At 44.0% G+C, this 15,773-nt stretch overlaps 1 protein-coding gene across 4 annotated transcripts in view; it reads right to left on the bottom strand.

The window, feature by feature from the left end:
* Window positions 1–15,773, bottom strand: part of ARSG (arylsulfatase G) — a 128,713-nt gene that overhangs the window by 25,306 nt on the left and 87,634 nt on the right. The window lies entirely within an intron of this gene.

Genomic DNA, 15,773 nt, shown 5'->3' with positions numbered 1-15,773 from the left:
TTGATGAAGTACACTGAAACACCACCAACGCAGAATGACCAAATACACCAAACCAGCTCAGTCAACAAACTTGAAAGTCTCCAAGGGGAAAGTGCTAGCAGATCAATTGGTTTACAATAGCACTTTGCATTCTAGGAAAATGTGGGTTCAGTTCTTTCTGGTATAGTAGCTCCTCTAGAAGTCAGAAGGGAAAATGAGGATTTTTTATTTTTATTTTGCATGCTGCTCCTGTCAAAATTTCCATTCAATTATTTTCAAAGGTTTGAGACTGAGCCACAAAACACAGCATTACAGAATCTTTGGTAAGTTACACAACATACTGGCTGTGTCATCAAAGGAGTGCACAGTGATCTGACATCTGCCATCCAGGACTGTGCAGAAATAATCAAAGGAGCAGGTCAAGTTCTGCACAAGCTAGTCAAGATTGTGCCTTCCACCTCTATCTCTAAACACCTTGAGCTAATTCAGCTGCTTTCCTATCATTAATTCATATAAGCACTTGGAACTTCTTAAAGACCACAAGCTCAGGCCAAGCTTCAGAGCAACAGCATTTCTTTCCATGCAGCAGTTTCTAGGAGTCCTGAGAAAGAAGGGATAGGAGTGATCACCACCTAACAACCCATCTTTTAAAAGACATCATTCACCACTTGCATCAGCAACCACCGCCTTTTCCGAGGCAGATAAGGTCAGCAGCTGCTGCTCTAATGCTAAACAAAGGTACAGAAAGATAGTCATGTATTGCTACAGAAGCCAGCCCTGTTGACCTTATAGTCTGCAATGGCCTTCATTTAACATGGGTTGGGCACTAGCATGGGCTGAAATTGACTCACAAATAGACTGATAGTGAAAACCAACATGATGTAGTCATACAGGTGTTGGGAGCAACCCAGGTTCAGATTCCCCCATCTCTCCTGGGACGGACATCTTCCTCTACTTCTTTGAAATTTGGAAGAATGTGGAGACCTCCCAATTTAACTGCATTCTGCACAGGCCAGGAAAGGCTCCAGGGACAGCTCACCATCCCATGTTCTCTTAAAGCAGAAAAAAAACTTCATCCTTCTCAACAACTGTCTCCTTTAAATCAACATTTGCACTGTGCTCCATTATCCACTTTTCCTGCCATCCCTGAGTCAGGTGAGACCTTGGATTCTACTGGAGCAAATTACACAGACCTGCAAAATTGAGGGTCAGAAAAACTTTTTTCAAAATTTATGGTGGTTTTATATTAATTTGGGGTCCTGATTTGGCCCTATCACACTTAGGCCCAAATCCTAACCAACTTTCCAGCACCTGTTGACAAGCACCTGTTGGAGATGCTCTAAGAGGATTTCCTGCCTAAGCCAGGAGGTTGAACTAGATGACCTATTAAGTCCCTTCCAACTCTATGATTCTATTCCAGCACTGTCATAGCTGTTCCAGTGGGCCATGAGCTGCATCCTGCTTTTGGGTGGCAGTCACAGAGCCCTCCTCAAAGTAAGGGAATGTTTGTTCCCTTACCTCAGAGTTGCTTTGCCCTTATCTCAGTGCTGGAAAGTTGGTTAGGATTGCGACCTTAGTTTCAGAGATATGGCACAGCTTCATTAGTAAATGGTTCAAGCAGCTCCCTTGTGAGAAAGCAATGACATAGGCTTGAACCATTCACTAATGAAGCTGTGCCATATCTCTGAAACTATAGGGCAATCCTGATGCCATTTTTTGAATGGCACCTCAAATATATATACCCAAGAATACACTTAACTTTTAAGACAGCAAAACATGTGTTGGCCTGTGTTATATGTGGTCTGTTAAAAGACAGCTGTGAGTGATATGAAGGACAAACTGAAACTGGGCAGTGGAGGTTTCTCTTCCTTTTTCTCTCCATGAGAGCGCACAATAGTATGCTAGTCCCCAAAACTTCTCCTGCCCTGGCAATTGCACATGGAGTCTCCTCAGAACTCCAGTCAAGCAGAGGAGTTTCCATCCATGCAGAAAAAGGGAGGTAACTCTGCTAGCCATAACCTGTGCCTCACCTCTTACCTGCAAAGAGGATCAGTTCTGGCTTTGACATTATGAAGGTGGCTTGGTTTTCCCCCAGGAGAACTGAACTGTACATTGTTCCAAATGCATGCTAAACTAATGAATAGAGGCTGACATTAGTGGAGACTCGCCAGAGTTAAAATACAGTCTGTTAGAACTCTAAGACATCCTGGCTGGGCAAACTGGAGAGGACTCGAGTGTTTTACTTTCTCTCATTCAATTGATTTCAGCCTGGCTGCTAAGAGACAGACAGGCCCAAACAACAAACAACATTGAGAAGTGCTCAAGGGCAGACACATTGCACTGGAGTTCTTGTACGGGCAGGCTTTCCACGTACAGCTGGTGAGAGGGCTGCTGGACAAGCATGGCTCCAAATAATAAAAGCACATGTGACAGCTTACCTCCTTCATGCAGCTTAAAATACCATAAACACAAAATGAAGAGTCATGAGAACTTTCTTCCTTTCCGATGTGCTAACAAAATTGTGAGTAGAATGTATATTTTAAAAAAAGGCAGGGCAGGGGAGGACACCTTTAGGCAAGTATTGGGGAAATGAAATTAATTCTTTAGCAACATGTTGACCATAACAACACTACACCTTGCAACCTGCCTTTATTGCTATATTTGCTAATTTGTAATTTGAGGTACGATTGAGCCTTTTCATACTACTGGGGCAATTCATATGGGGATAAGCTCTCACATGTTATAGCTGTCCATGCTATATGGAGGTGCTACCCCATAGAAACATTCCTAGCTTTTGTCCATATGGTGGCCATAATGTACTAATTCTTCATAAGCTTTCTCCAAAAATGTACCTTCTTCATAAGATAACTTTGGGGAAAAGCAGGAAATGGAGTCTAACAGCCCAATCCTGAGCTGTCTGGGGCGTGCAGCTTCGGTGCCGCCTCAAATGGCTGCCGCCGCATCCTGTGTGTCTCAGGCTGCCGCAGGTAGTGCCTTGGGAGAAGGGGACTTTTGTCCCCTTCTCACAGGGAAGGGAAGTAGCCCTGCAATGGGGCTACTCACTTTAAATGCATTCGCATAGGTAAATGCATTTGTGTAGGGCACTGAGCCCTACACGGACAGGATCCGGTGCAGCAGAGCTCCACTGGACCCGTTTCTCTGCCTCCCCACTCCCTCCACCCTGGCACGCCTCCTTCCTGCCCTCTCCCCACCCCCACCTATCCATCACACCTCCTCCCTGTCCTCTCTCCACCTTCTCCCCGCCTCCCCATCACGCCTCCTCCTCGCCTCTCCCCCCCCCCCGCCCCTGCTTTCCTCTCCGTGGCTCGGCGGTTCATGAGACCGGCTGTAAGCCTCGCAAACGTGCCTTGTGGCACGTTTGTGACAGTGCACCCTGGCGGAAAGCTGGAGCACCGAGCTCAGGATTTGGCTCTAAAGCCTAAAATAGGGAAAATGGAAATTTATTTTATTTTACCTTTCTATGCTGCCTGATGAAATATTTTTGTAAAACATGAGAGTTTACATTCTTCAAGACCACTCCATATGTTTAATTAAAAACAACAACTCTTTGTGGTTAACACAGTAACATTTGTCTTCTAACTATTTAATTCATAACAGAAAATATAAGTAACTTTTTTTTGCCCTTTTAAGTCAAGGAAATAGGTGTTGTGACTGTTCAGGATGGATCATGTGCCCCTTATTGGGATCAAAACTGCAGTCTGGGTATACTCACAGATCTGGCATTGCTTCTGAATGCCAAAGGCTGCGATCCTAATCACACTTTCTTGAGAGTAAGCCCTATCAAACAAAATAGGACTTACTTCTGAGTAGACCTAGTTAGGCTTGTGGCTAATGGTCAGGCCTGCCTTTGAGAAGATTTGGTAGTGTTTTTAAAAACAAACATACAATTGAAACCTGAAGTAATTTTGTTGGGCAAGATAGATGAATATGTGGAAATTTTGAAATTTTGTTCTTATATATGTGCAGCTAGAATACTTGAAGCACAATATTGGAAAACCACGGATATACAGTCAATTGAAGAATGGCGGACAAAAGTTATGGACTTTGCAGAAATGGGTAGACTTACGACTTTACTTAAAGAGAAATCAACAAAAACCTTTATGAATAACTGGAAGCCAATCATTGACTTTTTGCAAGAGAGAGAGTGAGTAATGATTTAGGGCCCGATCCTATCCAATTTCCCAGTGCTGGTACAGCTGTGCTAATGGGGTCTGGCACTGCTTCCTGTGTTGGGGAGGCAGTAACAGAGGTCTCCTCAAGGTATGGGAACATTTGTTCCCTTACCTCAGGGCTGCATTGCAGCTGCACCGGGGCTGGAAAGTTGGATCGAACTTGGTCCTTAATGAGTTTTGGATTTGAAGATGTCACAAGAGGGACTGTTGGAGATACAGATTTTGTAAGGGTGGAAATTTACATTAATATAAATGCAGTAAGCAGTCAGAACTTTTTGGCTTCTCTTTTGCTACACTGTTAGAGATATTTTATGTAGTCTTTTTAATGTTTCTTTTTCTGGTTTTTAATGTATTTTTGTATTAATATTGTTTATTGTTTTTCCTTTTAATATCATTTAAAATAAAATAAAAATATCATTAAAAAGAGAAAATTTGGTTGTTGCACTAGCTCCACTCTCACCTGGGAGGCCCTTCAGAGCTTAATTTGCGTGTGTGTGGGGAAGAATACAGCCTTTTCAGTGATGGCGGCTTTTGAGTAGAACTGCTTTCTGAAGGAGCCATGGCAGGCCTGCTGTTTTCTGACCACTTTCACATAAAACCAAGCTGTTATGGAGTAGTGCTCTGAGGTGATTTAGCTGTGTTTCATTGCATTTCATGACTTATCCTTTTGTGGTCATTTGGGAATTTTACTATGATTATATTGTCTTAATGGACAATATCTTTATGAAACTGAGGATGTTAACATCTTCGTATGTAAATGACTTATGGGTTAAAATTTACCTTGTGGGTGTTAGTTTGGGGCCTAAAGGCTAGGCATGAATTCAGTAAATGAAATGAAAAGATTCCTGCTTAGATAATGCATCTGCTTGGGAAGCCTGATCACAGAAAGTTCTCACTATATATACACCTTCTGCCATGCTGTGCTTTAACAATGAAGATTGCACATGTAGCACATAATGAACACTATGAAAGGGCAAGTGAATGACAAATCTTTGATGAAACTACAGCAACAAAGCCTAGCTACTCCCTTTCTGACCACATAACCCTATTGGTGCTCCTTTCTTAGAAGTCTTATGCAGGAAACTAGAGCTCTTAGGTAAGATGCCCACACAAAGAAAACACACCCTTAAAAGAACATTACTCAATCTGCAGACTTTTACCAAGGGCCTTCATAGTAACTGATGGTGCAATTTCCTCCTTCTTTAGTAGGGTGACCTACTTTACTATCCTATTCTTGAAATGAGGAGGATCATAAAGGTGTCACAAGCACTGATAATCAAATGCCATTAAACAAAGCTGTTAGGCATAGCAGATATGGATGGAAAGATGTTCAATTTGCTCCTCAAGGAAAGCACAGATGATAAAAAATTTTCACTAGGAAAAGAGAAATGAGTGCTGGCTCCTTAGCTATAGCTCTACAATGGAGTTCTGCACTTGCTTTGATTTGTCTTGCAGCCACTTAGCTGCACATATTATGAAACACAGTGGCTTTAAATGGCTTCTAGAGCACAATCCCACAGAGACCAAGTTCTGCAGAATGGAGAAATACTTTCCTGCAGATGGAGACAGCAAAATATCCAGGCTCCATAGCCAAAACAGTACTACTCTCTCAAGGCAGGACTTAAGAGCACTTTTGACAGCCTCAGTATGACACCTTGACACATGAGATTTAAGTACATTGCTTAGCTGTAACCAAAAGATTAACCTATTTATTGTAGCATAAGCTTTTGCGGATTACATTCCAGCAATCCATGGCAGCTTGCACTTGTAGTGTCTTAAGACTCTGTTGCTTTTGCTGCTGTAGTCTAACAATGCTACCCGCCTGGAAGCTGTTTCTTGTAACTGACATTCTTCAAGTGATCATCTGTGTACATGTGGGATTCTGAGTCTCTGCAAAGCAGCAGCTTGGAACATCCTAGAGGAGGAAAAAAGCAGGCAAAGAGGTAGTCCCTGAACTGTGAGGATGCCTCAAAATAATAGGTAAGTGCCACCCCACTCAGTTTCTTCCTAACTGCTGCTGACAAGTACCCTATAAAAGCCAAGAATACTGGCAGTGAGGCAGGCAGACGGGCTGTGTGGCTATATAGACAGGAGAGCACATGGATTGAATTGTGTGGCTGCCCTGGAAGAGTGTCAGTTACAGGTAAGGAAGCTGTCCCTGTGATCTCTGAGCAGACATCCATATGGGAATGCCCACATACCTGGAGGATGGTGCAAGCATCCTCATGAAAATAATCTGTATAGAACAGTCCTTCCAAATGCTGCACCTGATCTGGTGATCAAACCCAAGGTACAGTGCTTCAGGAAAGTAGACAGAACAGGCAGGTAGCCCAATCCTAATGTTGCCTTGCACTGGTGCCGGCTCCCCAATGTCACAAATGTGCTGGAAAGCATGTTTGTGCTGACTCAAGATCTGGCAGTGCTGGTACAAAGATGTGTGCCAGCCTGCTAGCACTGGATCCCAATCCTACCCCGGCTGACACAGGTAGGTTTGTGCCAAGAGGCACAGGGGATGGGAGAAGGTGGAAGGAGGGCATTCTGGAGGTGGGGAGGGGGTATGTCTGGATGGGGGAGAGTGGACTGAGGGAGAATTGGATCCGGAAAGGGGTGGGATCACTGGAGGCAGTATACACCGTATCTTAACCCCCATTCCCGGAGCGACTTGGAGCCCTACATGGGCTTTCTGAATTCACGTCAACGAAATAGCTGGCTCAGATTCAAGGAACTCCATAGGGCAGGCTGGGGTGTTATATGGGGTGAGGGGAAAAATACCCCTTAGCGAGAGGTAACCTCCAGCAGCCACCTACACTGCGCTGGATACTGGCTGTACTGGTGCAGGTTAGAACTGCGCTGAGAGTGTCTCCTTTACCCACATCTGGTAAGGATAGATAAGATAGATAGATCCTTTACCTACCTGGGAGGGAGGATGGATGGATGGATAGATAGATAGATGGATCTGGTAAGGATCTGGTAAGATCTGGTCTGCCTCTTAGCAGAAGTACACAGTGCTCTGACAGATGCAAGGAGGAAGGAACAAGTGATTCAAAATATTTTATAATGAAAAAAATTGTGGGAACCGAAAGGGAATACCATACCCTATAACATAAAGGGTATGTCAGTATGATATTACCTTTTACTTCCCACAGTTTTTTTTTAAATTATAAAATTGTCTGAATACAGACTACAGGTGCAGCTTATTTACCCACAGATTTTTTATCTGCGGATTTGTCTTAACAAGAATGGGACGGGGGAACTGAAAGTCACACACATCTTTGCCTCCTTTGCCCTGCACTGTCATCTCAATCTGTTTCAAGGGAGCCCAAAACACTGCAAAAAGGCTCCGCCTCGACCAGGCAGGGAAACAGCCCTGGAGCCATGGAAGAGGTTCCCTTGTGAAGGAACAATAAGGCCCCTGAGCCAGCTAAGGCTGAAGAGGGGAAGGGGTGGGTGTCAGAAAACCTCTGTAGCCAGAACACGTGCAGCAAGGTGGAGCACTCTCTCTCTCTCACACACACACACACACACACAGAGGGGCAGGTGTGGTAGCAACAGAGGGGATTGGTTTAAAAAACCCAGGGAGTGTTTGCCGAATTCCCCCCCCCCCATGGTGCAGGCAATAACTGACACAAGCAAGCCTTCCCTGCAAGCAAACCATGAGATTTAGGCTACAATCCACACTTTCCTGGGAGTAAGCCCCACTGACTGGAATGGGACCTACTTCCTTCTGAGTAGAAATGCATGGGACTGGACTCTTAAAAGCTCAGCATCCCACCTCTGAAAGAAGCGGGACAGCTGGCAATGGTGAGGGCTGAGTACAGAGGGGGATGCAGGAGGGGGAGGAGAGGGGATTGCTTTAAAAAACCAGGGAGTGTTTGCCAAATTCCCCCCTCCCCCCACTGAGAAGGTGCAGGCAATCACCAGGCACAAGCAAGCCTTCCCAGCAAGCAAAGCATGAGATTTAGGCTACAATCCTCTCCACACTTTCCTGGGAGTAAGCCCCATTGACTATAATGGGGCTTACTTCTGAGTAGAAATGTATAGCATTGGACTCTTAAAAGCTCCCACCTGTGAAAGGGGAAGGAGAGGGAAGTGAAGGAGCAGAGGGGAGGGGACTGATAACAGCTGCCTTAGTTTCCTTCAGCCCCAAGTGCCAGGCTTCAGTGTATTTGTGCGACTCTATGGAATTTAGCACAATGCATTTTCCGTGCCAGGTCATGGAATGGAACTCATGCGCATAAATTGGCTCCATCTGTAAAAGGAAGTTTTATGAAATCATATAACAAATGTTCGAGCTTGTACCATTATCCACTTAGGCTGTAGGTTGGACAGGAATGTGTTGTGAATACATGCATCTCAGGTATAAAGAAAAATTCTTTTGTCTGCTCCTAACAATGTCATGGCAGCAGCTGCTGAACAGTAACCACCACCACCTCAATATATAATTCTGAAAGTTATTTTATACAATCCTGAAACTAACTGTTTTGGGGGCAACCTTTGTCCAGAGCAGAGCTTCAGAGCAAAAAACATAGATTCTGACCATCACTGGTTAGTCATTCATTACTTTGGGGTCCCAGACTAAAGCAGACTAAATCCTTTGACACCAAATATTTATCAATGGCTGTAAGCCACAGTCCATCACTGTGCTTTCTTCCTTACAAATTCCTTCCTTTCGGTCTTGATCATGCCAATACCTTCACTGTTCACTTATGGACTGAAACAGGTTCTCGCCTACAAAAGCTCATGCCACAATAAATTTGCTAGCCTGTAAGGGGTCCCAGGACTATTCACTGGCTCCCTCACAAAGGGGCAGTCAAAAAACTCCATTATTCAGGATTCCAAATTAGTTATTGGCCTCTGAGATAAATATGCATAGCCCATAAAGTCTTCCCCAACAGATGGCTAGTGACTGTTGTTAAAAACTCTGGATCACAGCCAGTAGTGCCAGCAGGGCATGCCCCTTTCACAATGCAGGCAGCTGTATTCATTTCCTTGTCTTTATGTTGACTTCTCTTTTCCCCAAGGCAATAATTTCACGTGGGAGCTGCAGTAAAGGTTTATTGCCTACGATACCAACTAGGATGGTGGGAGCAAGAAACAGAAATTGTTCCCTCCCATCCCCGTGAACAGTATTCACATTTTTCTAAGCACAGTGATGATAATATTATATAACCCAAAACTACTTTACACCTCAAAGCAACAAGAAAGATTTTATATTGCATGGCAGCTGGGTAGATTTACTCATTAGATTTACTGGGGTGGAGGAGTACAGTTGTAACTAATGATTTGGGGTGAGCTTCTCCTTGTCAAGGAAAATCATATACATGGCATATACTTTAGATATGGGACTCGGGAATGGGCACTACTCTTAATTGGGAGCACAGTCCTCTCACCTTTTTTTAAACCCAGATGTAGAAGATACGATTTTCTCCCAGGTCTAGCCTTCACTGAATGTAGTGTGCATTTCAGTGCAGTAGCATGATCAGTCCTGACCCACTTTTACTACTCAGAAGGATTTCAGCTGGAATCTTTCAGCATATTTTCTAATGAAGAAGACATCAAATCTACTCTGATACTCAGTTCAGCACCGGAACAGCAGACTGTGCATTTTCCTGATTGATTCCTGCTTTGGTACAGACTTTGGTGGACCCAAGAGAGAGGCCAAAATACTTCAATGGCCCATACAAAATAATTGTGACATGCTTCAGCACTGGGGAGTCCTGCAAGGCAGACAGGCTTCACATGTTTTATATCAAGATGTTAAGTCGCGTGCTCTTTCCTTCACTCACATCCACCTCTCAAGTTATGATAACCTAGAATCAAAAGGAAAGCATATGTCTCCCTTGAAGACAGTAAGATTTCTGACAAATCCTAAAAAAATAATCTGCAATTTTTTCTACAAAGCTACTTACAGAATCACTGAACTCGAAACAATACCAAAAAACCTCTAGTTCAAAGCCTGTATAGAAGCAAGGTGCATAAGAACATAAGAACAGCCTCACTGGATCAGACCATAGGCCCATCTAGTCCAGCTTCCTGTATCTCACAGCGGCCCACCAAATGCCCCAGGGAGCACACCAGATAACAAGAGACCTCATCCTGGTGCCCTCCCTTGCATCTGGCATTCTGACATAGCCCATTTCTAAAATCAGGAGGTTGCACATGTACATCATGGCTTGTAACCCATAATGGATTTTTCCTCCAGAAACTTGTCCAATCCCTTTTAAAGATATCCAGGCCAGATGCCATCACCACTTTATTTAGCAGCGATCCTTTCATTTTCTTGAAAATCTTCAAAAATCTGCTGGACTCAACAAGCAATTCATTGCATTGCTGAAGTCATCATGCTGATAATTTTGTTTGCTTGAGGCTATGTACTATGTCCATGTACCACAGTTTTTCCATTGTAACTTGCTTTCCAAATCCCTCCTTATTTTTGCAGATTTCCATTGAAATCTGGGTGTCCACATTCATTCTTGGGTCTTTGCTTCCACACCTGTTAAGCACAACAATCTTTGCTCTTTTCCTTAATGTGAGTGTGTTATTTTTACACTTACAAATAGGTCTGAGATGAGGGTGGATAAAAGCTATAGGAGGCTGGAATGGAACTGATAGCTCCTGCAAACAGAAGATGGTTGCGCTAATCCTATGCCAGTGGTTTCCAAATTTTTTTGACTGCTGGCTCCCTTGACCTACTGGGCCATTGGCTGTGGCTCCCCATTAGGGCTACAATCCTAATCATTGTATCGGGCAGCGGGGTTTTGCAAGGATTCTACAGCTCCCCTGGCTAGCTTCCACAGTTCCCCAGGGAGTCATAGCTCACAGTTTGGGAACCATTGCACTATGCCTATTGATAAAGAGATTGAGAGAGGGTCTCAGCTAAATGGCTGCAGATTTCCCACACACTGAAGATTCCCTTCCTACTCAAGGTATCTCATGGTACCATTCTTGCCCCAGATAGGAAATGAATTCAAGATAAGCATGAGGACAAAAAGGCAGGCACAAAATTCTTTGGGAACTACTGTTAAGTTGTGGGTGACCTTTTAGTAATAGGTAGAGGTGTTTGAAAATTGTTTTATTTTTTCTCAGATTTCATGATTTGAAAAAAATGAAAAAGGCAGAAAGCAGTGTTATGTGTTTTTATTCCAAGTTCTCATTTTTATTAATTTCAAACACTTTAAAAGTGTGCTAGATAAGTGATATAGTGTCAGCAGATGCAGCCACAGTATTATTTCTAACTGGAAATCTATTTTAATTTCTAAACAGTATCATAAACACAAAAATTTGGTGTTTTGTGTTTTTATGTGTTATTAACAGAAGCAAACACCTCTAGTGATAAGCCCATGGTCCTCCTATGGCTTTTGAACATTCATGCTAGAGAATAAAACAGAAAGCAGGTTACACAGCTTAACTTAGAAAACGGGCAGACAGTGCAACCGATCTTGCATGCTTAATACTGGCCATGTAGACTTCAACACAAATGTTTTTTAAAAGTTTCTAATGGCATTGCTTCAAAGCCTGCTGTTCCTTGAAAACATCTTTTATCAGATTTTTTGAGGAAAAGGTAACTGTCATAGTAAGCCATGGAAATAACTGATAAAATGCTCCAGGGAAGAGGAAAGAAGGGGGAGGGGAGAGAATGTGCATCACTTCCAAGAAAATGAATGCTAAGAATTACTTTCTACATTTTTAATTTTTCCACCCAGACGTCAACGCACCATAAAAGAACCAGCGTCTGCACTGAGCTCTGCATGTACGGCTTCACTTTCTTGATCACACTGTACATCACAATGCTCATGCCTCACGGAAGAGTTACTTTTGGACAATCTCTCTCTCTCTCTCTCTCTCAGGGACACATGTAGCTGAAATTTAAAATAGAGCCAATGCACTCAACAATTGCACAAATGTGAAAGAATAGGCAATGTGTGTTGTTACCCCTCCCCACACACAAGGTAATGTAACAGGTGGGGAGGGGAATTGCTTTGATTTGGTGAAGAAATGTAGACCACAAAGAGCTTTGATATGCTAGAAACATAATTGCAATCACAAGAAATTCTAGGTGTGTCTTTTGAGAAGGCAGTAACCTCCAGAGGAGTTACCCTGTAGTCTTCACAGCAGCTGACTAAGCTTCTTTCACTGCTATTTTATTTATTTTTATATATGGTGCCGAAAGTGTACATGGAGCTTAACACATAGAAAGTGAAGACAGATTCCAAGGGGTTTACAATCTAGACATTGGCCAACTCGAGATAACAAACTGGAGAGGAACATGGAGGCAAGGATAAACCAGGAGAAGTACCTCTATATGCAGTTCTTTCAGTTTAATGTACTTAACCTTCATGATTTCTTTCAGTTTCATGTACTTAACCTTAGTTATAGTGCCCAAAAAGGACTAAGGCCAACTCTCACCACATCACAACCTTGTAGCAACTAATCGTATGCTTGAAGTTATTATACAGTTAGTAACCACGCCTTGTAAAATCTTTGTGAAGTCACTGTAGAAAAGCTTAAGACCTGGTTCAGGCTTGTTGAAATCATGTTCCACAATAAAGCTGAACTCATTGGGGGGGGGAACCTCAAAAATCTGATAAGAATTATGAACCACCTGCTTCTGCTGATATCCAGGGATGGGTGGCTGGGTGTGTATGTAAAACAGAACAGAAGAAGTTGCAGTGCAGTTAGCTGGAGTAGGGGATATTTCCTCCTCCCTATTGAAGGAGAATGGATGCAGCCTCATATATTCTGCCAGCATTTACTGTCTTAATTCTGTAGGCTCATGCTAATATAGCTATTTAAAATGAGTGGTAAAAAGGTTGTCTACATCCACCCATCCTTCTGGCACTCACAAATCCTCATGAATTCTGAAAACCCAAGTTTATTAAATTACTAGTTACTCCTCTGCTAAGATTTCCAAATTTGATGCATTTAAACCTGCTATACCAGATTTTGTTCCAGGCTCTTTTGACACCTGCAGCCTCTCTATTTCACAGGATGTTTTAAAATACATACAAGAATGCTCAGAAGGGGAAGGCACTTCATTTTCCCTATTCCCTGTGCCCGGAGACAGGCCACCAGACTCTACTGGATGGCAGAACCACTGGAGTGTTTATTTTCATGGCACCAGATTTTTATGCTTCTTGCAGGGATGCACATAATGTTTTTCCCCAATGAAAAGTTTCAGCTCCTTGGGACTTGTTTACCGACACTAATATTCTGGTTGCAGTTTTGGCACCAGCTATCTAATTACAGCGGGTGAGCACCAACTGCTATCAGTCTGTCTCTTAATGGAACTTTCAAAAGCATAGTATATGCTAGCTGATAAATGTAGAACATACCCTGGTACACCAGCACTGACTCGCTATAAACCATTTATGTATTTTGGTATCCTTTCCACTCTGCAGCATAAGGAAGCAGCATATGATAAAAGCATTACTACGCTGGAGTGCCAAAGGGTGCAGATAAAGAAAGCAAGGTAGGGCAATGACGCACCTTCTGGCTTTATAGAAACCATCATATTACGACAGCAATTCTAACACAATTGAAAAGCCACAAGTGCATATCCTGCCAACAGCCTATATAAGACCAAATGTCACAGCAATTATTGGCAGTAATAACTTCTGAAGAGCACCAAAGGGCACTTCACTGGCCAAAGGTACTTACATAATGACAGTAATCAGAGAATAACACCTGCAGAACACACAATTGCTAATGAAACCTAATTATCACCTGTTCTCTCTACATGCAACCTCAAGAAAGGTTATTTCCACTTTGGAAACGATTGCTAACAATATAAAAATATTTTTTTTAAATTCGCATACAGGATTATTTCTTGTTATTTTTTGAAATTCACAAGCTCCAGAGCTTGTGGATCCACTCTGGTAACAAGCTTAGGCAAGGAAGGAGAGTCCAGGGATGAGTCTCAGTCTCACTGTTCTCTCCTCTGGAGTAAATTACTCCCCTCGGGAGATGGGCAACCCAATCTTGAGCTGTAAGGCTCAGGAGGCGTGTAAGGCTGCCACAGCGCCAAAATGGTTACTGTGGCATCCAACGTGCTACACAGTCTGCAACAGCTCTTCCGGGGAAGGGGACAAAAGTCCCCTTCCCTCGGGTAAGAAAATAGCCCTACAATGGGGCTACTTGATTCTGCAGCAGCTCTTGAGCCAGTGCAGAATCAAGGAGTTCCATGTCGGGCCATGAAGCCTGACGCAGGGCTCAGGATCCAGTGGAGCTGAGCAACGCCGGTGCCACCCTACTCCCTCCCTGCCCTCCCCCCACCCCAGAATGCCTCCTCCGCCCTCACTCACCTCTCCGCCACCTGGTGGTTCAGGCGAGCCACCAGGCAGCGGACTGCAGGTCAAGTACCAGAGGTGGGCTAGCTCAATGCTGGGCCCACAGTAAAGGTTGCAGACGTGCCTTATGGCCAGCGTGCAGGGCTCTGAATTGGGCCCTGAGCCAGCCATGGTAAATTCTTTCTTCTTTCTCCACATGCATTGCAATCTTCAGTGTCTTGATTCTGAGGAAAATTCTACCTTGTCCAGGGCTTACTCTTCAGAAAGCATGCCTAGAATGACGGCCTTATCTTTGTGTGCAGTGGTGCTTGCCTGCTTGGCTTCTTCCCTCTCATCTTCCTCACTGCCTCCTCCTTTGGTTCATTCAAGGCTGCCTAGTCATTCAGGGTTCCTCTACTTTTCCACTTGACAGTTACAACTGGCCACTGGCATAGCTAGAGGGGGGCGGCGCACTAAATTTTGCAGGGAGCCTCCCTGCAGCATGCAAGCTGCTCCTCCCCCTCCCCTTGGGAGCCATTCGCCTCTGTTACTCTCCCCTCCCCACCCACATGGCTCCAAAGGGGAGGGGAGGAGCCGCTTGCACACTGTAGGGAGGCTCCCTGCAAAACTTAGTGCGCCGCCCCCCTCTAGCTACGCCAGTGCAACTGGCAACCTTTGTGCTCTGTTTCATATATTTCTAACAGGGTTTTTGTGAAGATAAAAGCAGGGAGGAAAGAGGAAAGAAGAAGCTCCTAATACTGGTAGCACAGTCAAAAGCAGCATTCAAAGGCATTTGAAAGGGATAATAGGCAGATAAGCAACCCACAACCACTTAGAGAGATTTCGTCAGAGGGTACAAAGCTTCCTTAGGGCCCCTTCCCTTCTCCCTTCAAATGTGGATTTGACTCTTTGGCTCCTATGTTCCCTTTATGACCTTGGACCCAAGTATAATGTACACCCTGCTCCCCCCTCTCAGACGCCCCGGTGAGGCAAGTGATGTAAGGACAGAATAAGGCAAATACAATTTACATACGTATAATACATAGAGGTTGGTGATGGCAGCAGTGGTGACTTGTTCCTGCCTGGGCAACGGAAGAACCAGAGAAGACTCTGAGATACTAAGTAAATTGTGATCTCTCGCTGGGTCCCTAGTTTTTCCAAGAAGTTGCTGTGTGAGAAGAGCTCAGCCTGGGATGGCAGGCCACAGGTGTACTATGTCAACTGCCTCAGCAGTGGGGAGCTGGTAGTCACTCCAGCCCCATCTTCTGTCATTTGACTTGGATTATGGGGAGTGTAAGGAGCTGACTGCAATCGTTTCCAGTTCAAGAGCCTCATA

The sequence above is a fragment of the Tiliqua scincoides genome, chromosome 2, assembly GCF_035046505.1.
Source record: "Tiliqua scincoides isolate rTilSci1 chromosome 2, rTilSci1.hap2, whole genome shotgun sequence".
Classification (NCBI taxonomy): Eukaryota; Metazoa; Chordata; class Lepidosauria; order Squamata; family Scincidae; genus Tiliqua; species Tiliqua scincoides.
The sequence above is the reverse complement of the archived record's forward strand: the minus strand, read 5'-3'. Positions and strand labels throughout refer to the sequence as shown.